Source organism: Staurois parvus, unplaced genomic scaffold, assembly GCF_062004578.1.
Source record: "Staurois parvus isolate SC_StPar_1 unplaced genomic scaffold, SC_StPar_1.0 ptg000552l, whole genome shotgun sequence".
Taxonomy (NCBI): domain Eukaryota; kingdom Metazoa; phylum Chordata; class Amphibia; order Anura; family Ranidae; genus Staurois; species Staurois parvus.
Window position 1 is genome coordinate 716,545 of NW_028318348.1, and position 13,456 is coordinate 730,000.

Here is a 13,456-nt window from a genome sequence, read left to right on the forward strand (position 1 = left end):
ACCATCACACCCAGGGGCAGACTGACCATTTGGAAACTCGGGCACTGCCCGAGGGCCCGGGGTCAGTAGGGGGCCCCATGAGATGCCCCTGATACCTTTATGATAGGCTTTTTTTTACTTTGGCCAAGGACACAGGGGCCCCATGATCACCTATTGCCCGGGGGCCCCATGAGTTGTCAGTTCGCCCTGATCACACCTACCTATATCACCAAAAACATAGATACTCCTCCTTATTATTGAGTTTAGGTGTTTCCAGTAAAGGATTCTGTTAATTCTACAACATACAAAGACATTTTAAAGCAGGGGTACGCAACCTTTAACCACTTCAAGTCCAGACACTTTCACCCCCTTCCTGTCCAGGCCAATTTTCAGCGCTATCACACTTTGAATGACAATTGCGCGGTCATGCAACACTGTACCCATATGCATTTTTTAGCATTTTTTTGAGACAGATAAAGCTTTATTTTGGTGGCATTTATTCACCACTGGGATTAATATTTCATCATAAATCTTGGCCAAAATGTATTCAGTTATCTTTTTTAGTAAAACAAATAATAACCCAAATTAGTTTATAACCAAAAATTACTTAACTTTTTTTTACAATTTTATTTCATTTTTTTATATTATTTATGTGTTTCTTTTTCTACATACTGTCACCCTAGCAGCACAGTGTCACCATGGCGACACTGTACTACTTGTGGGGGGTGATGAAGATTTTTTTTACACTGATTGCTTTTACACCCATAAAGGCTGTAAAAGCAATCATTTCTCCTTCTCTCTGGCTGCATTCTTGCAGCCATTGAGAAGTACTGTATGAGCTGTGATTGGTCACAGCTTGTCACATGGTACAAGGCGGTTGTGAATGGCCTTGTACCATGTGACCTCTGATCATTCACAGATTTATGAATGGCAACCCGCCCCTGGACTGCCACCGTCTGGCCATTTATATACAGCGGCCGGATGGCAAGTGGTTAAAGAATAAGTTCCCCTGTGGAAACACGTTACATGTTCCACCCGTTTCCATACAAGCTGTCACTTTATAAAAACAGCGTGGCTGTGTGGGGCTCCACCCACACGGCAGCGTCATTCGTTCGCAGAGTTCTGTGAATGAACAAACTACAAGTCCCACAGCCTTAGTGGCTGTTGGCTTGTAGTCCTCAATGAACTGCCACGGTGCTGTGAGCACCATGATAGTTTGGGTCTTCCTGTCAGCAAGTATCGGCTTGCCCGTACAGAATGTACACACAGATACACTGCTGATCGCTGGTGGAATACTTTACAGGCTCTGAAGACAAAAAATAATAAATGCACATTTTTTTACCTGCAAAAAAAATGTGTATTTATTAGGGATGCAATGAAATTTCAGCGGCCAAAACGTTTCGGCCGAAAACACCTCTTTCGGACTTCGGCCAAAATGAAAAAAAGCACTGATACAGGTGCCGAAAAAAACCCACCCCTCACCGCCGCCGCCACCAACCGCCACTTGGTAGTTCAGCCTTACCTGAGAAACCATCAATCCCGGCGCTGGGCATAGAGATGAGTGAAGGAAAGATGGCCGCCACACATCTCTATGCCCTTGGAGGACCGGAGCGATATCACTTCCAGTTCCGGCCATTTTGGGTTTTTTTAAAACACTAGACTAGATCGTTGCTTTTTTTTTTTTTGATCCAATGCCTAAACATTGCAGAGGAGAGATGTGGGGTCTTATTGACCCCATATCTCTTCATAAAGAGGACCTGTCACTAATTATTTCTATCACAAGGGATGCATGCATTTCTTGTGATAAAAATAAAAGTGATTAAAATTTTTTTTAAAGGAACAAAAAAAAATTAAATAAATAATAATAATAAAAAAATTTAAAGTGCCCCCCGTGCTCGCACATAGTGGTGAACGCATTCGTAAGCCATGCCCACATATGTAAATGGCGTTCAAACCACACACATGAGGTATCACCAAGAACGTCAGCGCGAAAGCAAAAATTCTCGCACTAGACCTCCTCTGTGACTTTACACTGCTAACCTGTAGAAATATTTAAAGCATCACTCATAGAGATTTTTAAGTACCGCAGTTTCACGCCATTCCAGGAGCGTGCGCAATTTTAAAGCCTCACATGTTAGGTGTCTATTTACTTTCCGTAATATCCTCTTTCATATTTTACAAAAAAATTTGGGTATATATTTTTTTTTAATCAAAGTGTATTTTTTCCCAAAAAATATATATTCATTTTTAAAAAACTACAAATTTCGGTTTCGGTTTTCGGCCAAGTGCATTTTGAATTTTTATTTCGGTGCACCACTAGTATTTATTATTTTTACGGAAAGGTGAACTTATCCTTGAAAAGTTAGCTTCAGCAAGAAACTTAGCATTCTCTTTCAATTACAGTGAAGGCAGAACAACTGGTACAGCAGGCTGACTTTCTTGGCTTGAAATTTGGCCTGACTGGTCTTAATTCTGGTCCGACTGGTTGGGTTGACTTCTGGCCAGTGTCAGTCGTATGTTGGGCAGAGTACAGGAGTCAGCAGTATGTAGGTCAGTGTACAAGTGCCAGTAGTCTGTAGACTAGTGTACAGGAGTCAGTAGGTTGTAGGGCAGAGTTCAGTAGTTTGCAGGGCAGAGTACAGAGGTCAGTAGGGTGAAGGGCAGTGTACAAGGGTCCGTAATTTGTAGGGCAGAGTTCAGGGATCTGTAATTTATAGGACAGTGTACAGGAGTCAGTAGGTTGTAGGGCAGAGTATAGAGGTCGGTAGTTTGCAGGGCAGAGTACAGAGGTCAGTAGGGTGAAGGGCAGTGTACAAGGGAACATAATTTGTAGGGCAGAGTTCATGGGTCAGTAGTGTGTAGGACAGAGTTCAAAGGTCAGACATTTACAGGGCAAAGTACAGAGGTCAGTAGGGTGAAGGGCAGTGTACAAGGGTCAGTAATTTGTAGGGCAGAGTTCAGGGGGTTGGCAATTTATAGGACAGTGTACAGGAGTCAATAGGTTGTAGGGCAGAGTTCAGAGGTCGGTAGTTTGCAGGGCAGAGTACAGAGGTCAGTAGGGTGAAGGGCAGTGTACAAGGGAACATAATTTGTAGGGCAGAGTTCATGGGTCAGTAGTGTATAGGACAGAGTTCAGAGGTCAGAAGTTTTCAGGGCAAAGTACAGAGGTCAGTAGGGTGAAGGGCAGTGTGCAAGGGTCAGTAATTTGTAGGGCAGAGTTCAGGGGGTCTGTAATTTATAGGACAGTGTACAGGAGTCAGTAGGTTGTAGGGCAAAGTTCAGGGGTCAGTAGTTTGTGGGGAAGTGTAAAGAGGACAGTAATTTGTAGGGCAGTGTACAGAGGGTAAGCAGTTTGTAGGGAGGAGTGCAGGGGTCAGTAGTGCAGATTGCAATTTTCTCGATATTCTATGCCGTGCAGGGATTTGGGCGTCTGACGTACCTGGATTTGGGAGAGCATGCCTGCGCCTATACATGTTACACTATATATTAGTGCGCTGATACATTCAGGCTAGCTGGTATACCAATCCAGTAGAGGGTATGCTGAGATTATTGATATTATTGTCTATATGTACAGTTTTATGTTTTTATGTGCTAGCATATATATTCGTAATAAACTTTATTTGATTCTATCTCTGTCTCGTGATGTGCCTATAAAGTCCATTATTGGGAGCTGGCAGAGACCAGTGTTCTCCTCTAATTGCATTTTCTTCTTTTGTTCTATTATTTTGGATGTGGCACTTTGAAAGTCTTTAGTTCATAAATAACAAAAATCTTTCATTTAGGACGCAGTGTATACAGTGCAGGGGTCATAACTATGTATTACACAGAGTAGGCTGCAGATTACAGCGGTCAGTAGTTATTGTCTTCTATGGTGGTGGCTGGTGATGAGTGCCCCTTGAGATGTTGTTTGTCAATGGTGAGTTCCTCATATTAGTTGGTGGTCAGTGGTGGTTTCCTTCATAAAGTCGGTGGTCATTGTTCCCCTTTATGATCAATCTGTCCTGTGATTTGAGCTGTTATGTTTTTTTTTTGTTTTTTTTTACTACACAGCAGTATTATGGTGATTACTGAGCTTTATATTCACTTCAGAGTCCCAATAGAGACCGAGATGAAAGTGCAACATTTTGGAATTCCCAATTCCTTTCTGTCATAGTGACAAGTAAAAGGCCAAAAAATGGGCTGAATCACCCCAGATAATGTACAAATAGAAACGTTGACCATTTGTAGCCTCCCTAGCGGTCTGTTTATGTCAGTATTTCTGTGCTCAAAGCGGTACATTTTTTTGCATGAAAATATGTTTTTTTTTTTATTGTAGGTCTGTAATTTTTAGGAATACCTCACTGCAATCTGTCCGAACAAGAGTCTAGTAAACATCCCGGGTAGAATAAAATTTGAAACACGAAATCATAATTTAATAATCATAAAAAATATAATAAATTTAATTCAATAATGTAATCAAACCAAAAACACTGAAATTTGAAATATAGCGCCAAGTTCGCACATCGCTGAGCAAAGTCGCAGAATCGTTTTCAGTGTCTGATGATGAATTTCCCCCACGAATCATTATCACTCAATTCTGCAAGTGGTTCTGATTTACTATCGCTGTTCTCTAGCCGGTCTAAAACCGCTTTTGACCTAAAGGGACGCTTTTTGGACGCCATGGACGTTTCTCAGTTTCCAGGCAGAAAGAACAGTAAAAATGCAGGCAGGGCGCCGGACAAAGCACTCGGGACAAAATGTATGTGAAATGGTTTGATACAGGAATGTTATACTATGTGATTTTAGTGTATTTAGTGAATGTCACTTTCACATTTTTAAATTTCCCGCCAGTTCCATCCCCCGTACGTTACAATGTCGCAGGGAACGGAACACAGAAGCCGGCATCAGCTGGAGGACATTGCCAGGGACATCGCAGGAGGGACATCGCGGGAGCGCAGGACAAGGTAAATTCAGAAGAGATCCCGGAGCAACCCCGCAGGGTATTCCCGAGTGTAGTTCAGAGTTACCGCTTGTGGTGCTGAAACTTTACCCCGAGCTACACTCGGGAATACCGCCAGGGAGGTTAAAGAGCAACTGATGGGCAATTGTACAACACACATTGTTGACTCAACATTCTAATTACCAATTCTTAAATGGACAAGCCAGTTCTCAGCAACATTTGCTATGCAGAGCAATACAAAGAAGCATGCTGGAGCTGACAGGGGAGAAATCTGTATTGTTTACATACAGTCCTCTCCCCCATCAGTGATACTCAGCGATCACCGGCCAGGACCCGGTGATCAACGGCTGAAGCCACCAATGGCAGCAGGGGTAGGGCGGGACAGCGCATGCCCCTTACCCAGAAATGCAAAATCATGTGTATATATACGTGATTTCGCACAGCCCTGTATTAGTATTTCAGCTATAGAGCGGCGGGCAAGCAATTTTAAAAGGGGAACTTAGCTGAGCACCACAAACTAAAAACACTAATTCATTTTTAATGGTCAAAGAGAAGACACCCATCCATCTTTATTTTTTGAAAAATTACTGGAAACCCCCCCCTAATATCTTGGGTAAGAGCAGATGAGTCATGTAACATTTACTTCCTGGAATCCATCTGCCCTTAGCTCAGGCAAGCAGACAGGAGAGTGTATTTAGCTAGGAAAGCCCCTCCACATGAAATGAAATTTAAAAAAAATGCCCATGAAGACTTCTGGGATGCATGACATCATTTTGGAATAGGTCAGAAACTAGGAAACAACTGAAATCATGTAACAAAAAAAAAAAAAATTATATACACACACTATATCATATACCTACCTATTTACCAAGACTAGTAGCCTAAGAATAAAAAATACTTAATGCTGACCGAGTTTAGTTTAACCGTATTAAATCCAAAAACAAAAATGTAATATATGGGATATTACCAATCCTTAAAGTTATATTAAATGCAATTTAAAAAAACAACCCACCCCCCAAAAAAAAACCCAACAAACATGCCATACCTACCTCCCGTGTAATGGTTTTGCACAGAGCAGCCCCAATCCTCCTCTTCTCATGTCCCCTGCCAGAGCTCCTGGCCCCTCCCTCCTGTCAAGTGCCCCCAGAGCAAGCAGTTTGCTATTGGGGCACCCAAGTAGACTCGCTTCTAAGCCGCTGCTCTGCGTGTCCATTCACACAGAGCGTAGCTCAGCCCCGCCCCTGCTCTCTCTGCACTGGCTCACTGGTTTCAATTGACAGTAGTGAGAGCCTTCATGATCAGTGGCCAAAGTTTGGTCCTTTATCAAACCCCAAGCCTAATGCTGACCCATTTTTGACTGAAGGAAAGCCAGAATATGTCCCACGGAATATTGGCTAGGACTAGGACTAGGACTAACCATCTGCTGTTTACACCAGACTAAATAAGCCTTCCAAGGTGCGGTAACCTTTTAACCTCCCTGGCGGTATTCCCGAGTGTAGCTCGGGGTAAAGTTTCAGCACCGCAAGCGGTAACCCCGAGCTACACTCAGGAATACACTGCAGCGTTGCTCCGGGATCTCTTCTTCACTTACCTTGTCCTGAGCTCCCGCGATGTCCCTCCTGCAGTGTCCCCTGTAATGTCCTCCGGCCGATGCCGGCATCTGTCTTCTGGGTTCCGTTCCCTGCGACGTTGGGACGTACGGGATGTACGGGGACGGAGCGGTGGGAAATTTAAAAATGTGAAAAAGGCGACATTTACTAAATACACTAAAATCACACAGTATAACATTCCTGTATCAAACCATTTCACATACATTTTGTCCCGAGTGCTTTGTCCGGCGCCCTGCCTGCATTTTTACTGTTCTTTCTGCCTGGAAACTGAGAAACGTCCATGGCGTCCAAAAAGCGTCCCTTTAGGTCAAAATTGGTTTTAGACCGGCTAGAGAACAGCGATAGTAAATCAGAACCACTTGCAGAATTGAGTGATAATGATTCGTGGGGGAAATTCATCATCAGACACTGAAAACGATTCTGCGACTTTTCTCAGCGATGTGCGAACTTGGCGATATATTTCAAATTTCAGTGTTTTTGGTTTGATTATATTATTGAATTCAATTTATTATTATTATATTATTTTATGAGATTATTAAATTATAATTTATGATTTTGTGTTTCAAATACATATTTCCATGCAAAAAAATGTACCGCTTTGAGCACAGAAATACTGACATAATCAGACCGCTAGGGAGGTTAAGAAGTCAACTTTCTGGCACTTAACAACGTAGGGATGATAGAGTTTACCATGGTGATTCAGCCCATTTTTTTGACCATTTACTTGTCACTATAACAGAAAGTAATTGGGAATTCCAAAATGTACAGTTGTCATCAGGACAGGTATGAGGAAATATCTCAGTAGGGACACCTGTTGCACTTTCCTCTCGGTCTCTATTGGGATTCTGAAGTGAATATAAAGCTCAGTAATCACCATAATACTGTTGTGTAGTAGTAGTAAAAAAAAAAAAAAACATAGCTCAAATCACAGGACAGATTGATCATAAAGGGGGCACAATGAAGGAAAACGCCACTGACCACCAACTAATCAAATTTCAGTGTTTTTGGTTTGATTATATTATTGAATTAAATGTATTATTATATTATTATTTTTTATGATTATTTATTACATTATAATTTATGATTTTGTGTTTCAAGTTTTATCATACCCGGGATGTTTACTAGACTCTTGTTCGGACAGATTTCAGTGAGTTATTCCTAAAAATTACAGGCCTACAATAAAAAAAAAAATATTTCCATGCAAAAAAATGTACCGCTTTGAGCACAGAAATACTGACATAATCAGACCGCTAGGGAGGTTAAGAAGTCAACTTTCTGGCACTTAACAACGTAGGGATGATAGAGTTTACCAACCTGATAAGGAAAGTAGTGTAGCGCTGTGTATACTGTGATATACCGTATTTGCCGGAGTATAAGACGACTTTTTACCCCTTGAAAATCTTCTCAAAGTCGGGGGTCGTCTTATACGCCGGTATACGGCATACTGACACTTTTTAGGGGGGCGGGGCGGTGCCGCCGCCCCCCCCCTTCCAACGGAAGGGACACTAAGTACAGGGGTGGACAGGGGCTGTTTATTACCTGGCTCCGGTCCCACGATGATCCGGTCCAGGAAGCGCAGCTGCTCCTTCAGTTCGGCGCGGCTGCTCGGCTTCGCCTCCTCACCGGTGATTGGCCGCCAGAACTGTAGCTCAGGAAAGGCACACAAGCGGCCAATCACCGGCGAGGGGGCGGAGCCGAGCGGCCCCGCGAAAATCGAGTGCAGGAGCAGCAGGTAAGTGTGCAGTGTAGAGGTGCTGCTGCAACCACATATGCTGGCTGCAGCAGCACCATACTAGAACAGGGTCAGCAAGTGTAATTGGTGTCAGTGGGAGGAATAGTGCCCAATCATTGGTGTCACTGATACCAATGATGGAGCACTATTCCTCCCACTGACACCAACGATGGGGCACTATTCCTCCCACTGATACCAATGATGGAGCACTATTCCTCCCACTGACACCAATGATGGGGCACTATTCCTCCCCCCCACTGACACCAATGATGGGGCACTATCCCCCCCCCCCACTGACACCAATGATGGGGCACTATTCCACCCCTCACTGACACCAATGATGGGGCACTATTCCACCCCCCACTGACACCAATGATGGGGCACTATTCCACCCCCCACTGACACCAATGATGGGGCACTATTCCCCCCACTGATACCAATGATGGGGCACTATTCCTGCCACTGATACCAATGATGGGGCACTATTCCTGCCACTAATGCCAATGATGGGGCACTATTCCTGCCACTAATACCAATGATGGGGCACTATTCCTGCCACTAATACTAATGATGGGGCACTATTCCTGCCACTAATACTAATGATGGGGCACTATTCCTGCCACTAATACTAATGATGGGGCACTATTCCTGCCACTAATACTAATGATGGGGCACTATTCCTGCCACTAATACTAATGATGGGGCACTATTCCTCCCACTGGTGTGCATTGGAAGAGGGGTAGTCTTATACGGCGAGTATAGCCCAAACACTACATTTTAGCAGGAAAAGTAGGGGGTCGTCCTATACGCCGGCAAATACGGTACTTAAAATAAATAGTGAAAATCAATAAAAGATGTGAATTAAAAGTAACTTGGTTCAATTATTGGTGTGACATCGTGTATGATCAATAAAAAAGATGTGAATAAAAACAAATTAATTCAAATATATATGAAGTATGGAGTGGACCATGATTCAAAACAAATAGAGAAAAAATGTGACATGGCGACACTTAAAATGAAATCAACAATGACAAAATCATACAGCATGACAACAGCAATATATCGCAAAGTCCCAAGGATCAATGAAAAGTGCTAGATTTCAAATCTTCAACCATACAGAATTTTCGTGCTCAAAACTTGTGCCAATCCGTCACCATCTGGCGTGCGCGCTCACCTAAAATATTTGACCCTCAAGGAGTCATAGAGCATAATGTATCACCGGATGATCCCAGGCAGGATAGATCTCTCGCTCTGGCTGGACACAGGGTCAGCTCCCACCGTAATCAATCACTAAATCGTCAAACACCTTTAAGGGAATCTTCAATGGCTCATGAAAGGTCAAAGAAAGAACTTCCATTGTGTACGATTTTTAAATTTATTAAGGAAATCCACAATGCCAAAAGGTTACTCGCACTTTAAAACAGGCTCACAGACCCATCAGGCACGTACTGTGTAATCCTACAGTTAAGGTGTACATTCAAGGAGTCCAAATATGGCGACTGCCGTCCGTGCGTAGACGTCTCCAAGCTCTAGTCCGACACGTTGCGTCACGTCAGGAGTCACGTGATAGCGTGACGCAACACATCGGACTAGAGCATGGTGACGTCATGATGCATGTATTATCCCTGGACCCTGTGGCTAACCGGACATGGTGCAATACAAGTCTAGGTGGGCACCCAACACAGGATTCAGGGCCCCAAGCAACTTTACAGGCCAGTGTCAGGTTTCTGGTCAAGTCCAAGTACGTTTCCCAAATCGCTTGCCCTGGGACACCAATCTGGAAACTGTGCAAGATCTCTCAACACACCGTGAGGAAGACTAACTGAAGAAATTCAGTATGAGTAACAAAAACTGAAGTAGCCTCAGTAAAAGAGGAGACATCCAACATCCAAAGATATTAGGAAAGAACTGATGATTGCTGGGAGTGGAAGGGGTTATGTATGGGTCCCTTAAAGCTTTTTTTTTTTTTTTTGCCAGTGCCCAATCACTTGCAGATAACTGCCTTTAACCCTGTTATCTCCAAATCTGCCTATGTGCGCTACTATATGAACAAGAAATAGCAATTTCTTAAAAAAAAAAAAAAGGCACTTGCAGTTGTTTATGACACACAATGATTTACAAACTAAATGTCATCCAGTTAATTAGTCACCATAATTAAACACTTAACTATTAACCACTTGCCCTCCAGAAAATTTACCCCCCTTCCTGACCAGGCCATTTTTTGTGCTACGGCGTTGCATTACTTTAACTGACAATTGTGTAGTCATGCAATGCTGCACCCAAATGATCTCCTGTTTTTCCTACATATAGAGCTTTTTGGTGGTATTTGATCACCTTTACGATTTTTACTTTTTGCTCTATAAACAAGAAAAGAATGACAATTTTGAAAAAAAACACAAAAAAAAAAAAAATTATTTTCTGCTATCAAACATATCCAATAAAAAATTTTTAGGCCAAAATTTATTCTGCTACATAGTTTTGATAAAAAAAAAAATCCCAATGATTATATATTGATTCGTTTGCGCAAACATTATAGCATCTACAATCTATGGTACATATACTGGAATTTTTTGTTTTTATGTACACTAGTAATGGTGGCGATCAGTGACTTATTGCGGGACTGCGATATTGTGGCGAACATTCTTACGCTAACACTTTGTGGGAAACCAGTGACACTAATACAGTGATCAGTGCTAAGAATATATACTAATCACTGTAAATATATATATATATATATATATATATATACACACACACATACAGTGGGGCAAAAAAGTATTTAGTCAGCCACCAATTGTGCAAGTTCTCCAACTTAAAAAGATGAGAGAGGCCTGTAATTGGCATCATAGGTAGACCTCAACTATGAGAGACAAAATGAGAAAACAAATCCAGACAATCACATTGGCTGATTTGGAAAGAATTTATTTGCAAATTATGGTGGAAAATAAGTATTTGGTCAATATCAAAAGTTCATCTCAATACTTTGTTATATATGCTTTGTTGGCAATGACAGAGGTCAGACGTTTCCTGTAAGTCTTCACAAGGTTGGCACACACTGTTGCTGGTATGTTGGCCCATCCTCCATGCAGATCTCCTCTAGAACAGTGATGTTTTGGGGCTGTCGCTGGGCAACACGGACTTTCAACTCCCTCCAAAGGTTTTCTATGGGGTTGAGATCTGGAGACTGGCTTGGCCACTCCAGGACCTTGAAATGCTTCTTACGAAGTCACTCCTTCATTGCCCAGGCGGTATGTTTGGGATCATTGTCATGTTGGAAGACCCAGCCACGTTTCATCTTCAATGCCCTTGCTGATGGAAGGAGGTTTGCACTCAAAATCTCACAATACATGGCCCCATTCATTCTGTCCTGTACATGGATCAGTCGTCCTGGTCCCTTTGCGGAGAAACAGCCCCAAAGCATGATGTTGCCACCCCCATGCTTCACAGTAGGTATGGTGTTCTTTGGATGCAACTCAGCATTCTCTCTCCTCCAAACACGAGTTGAGTTTCTACCAAACAATTCTATTTAGGTTTCATCTGACCATATGACATTCTCCCAATCCTCTTCTGGATCGTCCAAATGCTCTCTAGCAAACTTCAGACGGGCCCGGACATGTACTGGTTTAAGCAGAGGGACATGTCTGGCACTGCAGGATCTGAGTCCCTGGCGGCGTAGTGTGTTACTGATGGTAGCCTTTGTTACGTTGGTCCCAGCTCTCTGCAGGTCATTCACTAGGTCCCCCCGTGTGGTCCTGGGATTTTTGCTCACCATTATTGTGATCATTTTGACCCCACGGGGTGAGATCTTGCGTGGAGCCCCAGATCGAGGGAGATTATCAGTGGTCTTGTATGTCTTCCATTTTATAATTATTGCTCCCACAGTTGATTTGTTCACACCAAGCTGCTTGCCTATTGCAGATTCAGTCTTCCCAGCCTGGTGCAGGTCTACAATTTTGTTTCTGGTGTCCTTCGACAGCTCATTGGTCTTCACCATAGTGGAGTTTGGAGTGTGACTGTTTGAGGTTGTGGACAGGTGTCTTTTATACTGATAACAAGTTCAAACAGGTGCCATTGATACAGGTAATGAGTGCAGGACAGAGGAGCCTCTTAAAGAAGAAGGTCCAGGTCTGTGAGAGCCAGAAATCTTGCTTGTTTGTAGGTCACCAAATACTTATTTTCCACCATAATTTGCAAATAAATTCTTTCCAAATCAGCCAATGTGATTGTCTGGATTTGTTTTCTCATTTTGTCTCTCATAGTTGAGGTCTACCTATGATGCCAATTACAGGCCTCTCTCATCTTTTTAAGAGGGAGAACTTGCACAATTGGTGGCTGACTAAATATTTTTTTGCCCCACTGTATATATATATATATATATATATTGTATGTATATACACACACACACATACATACACACACACGTGATTTTGCACAGGAATGCTGCCCTGTAGCAGTAAAACTGTTAACACTGTTTAATAGTTACATTAGCACCATCACTGATCTTGATCTAGCAGCAACTCCCAGCGAGCCCTCATGCACTTGCTCCTGTTTGCTTCTGCCATTCCTTTGCTGCACAGAATTGACCCATCTCACGGTTTGAAAGGTAAGTCTATGTCGACTAATGGTGTAGAGTGGATCACAGTTCAAGGGATGAATTTGACCTTGTGATGTGGACATTTAGTAATGACTGTCCAGCAGTGGGGTCCTCTCAGGCTACAGAAAATAAGTCTGAAGCAGTGACACCAGCATGAGGGGACAGTTGGGGGGGGGGGGGAGGGTGCAGGGATTTGCCCAGCCATGATATGAGGCTCAATACCATGAAGACATAAGGAATAAATCACCATTAAGAAATAATGACTTTATTTCACAGGAGCACTAAACTAGTGCAGTGAATTCACAAAGACTGGCGGGGGCCAGTATCTACCATGCTGAAAACACAATTTACAGTTTTTCTAACGTCTGCAGAGCTCAGTAAGAAACCAAAAAAAAAAAAAACCTATTGGCACTAAACTGTTAAAAATATCTGGCGCATAGACTCTACCCTCGGTACCATCGTTTTCCTGACATTATTTCTATCAGAACCTCCAATAAGTTCAGCACAAGCTCTATGAACTGTCACTTTTGTCCGAGGTGATCGGCGATAGGCACCTAAAGAGGAGATTCCTCAGCTGCACCCCAGTCCCTGTGGAGGAGTGA

The 13,456-nt window shown here is 42.8% G+C and overlaps 1 protein-coding gene across 1 annotated transcript in view; it reads right to left on the minus strand.

The window, feature by feature from the left end:
• Positions 1–13,103: 13,103 nt before the first annotated feature.
• The window catches only part of TEX261 (testis expressed 261), a 25,412-nt gene continuing 25,059 nt past the window's right edge, over positions 13,104–13,456 (minus strand). The window contains exon 6 of the mRNA XM_089691168.1: positions 13,104–13,456. This exon is cut by the window's right edge and continues 326 nt beyond it. The gene's annotated coding sequence lies outside the window, so the exon portion shown is untranslated.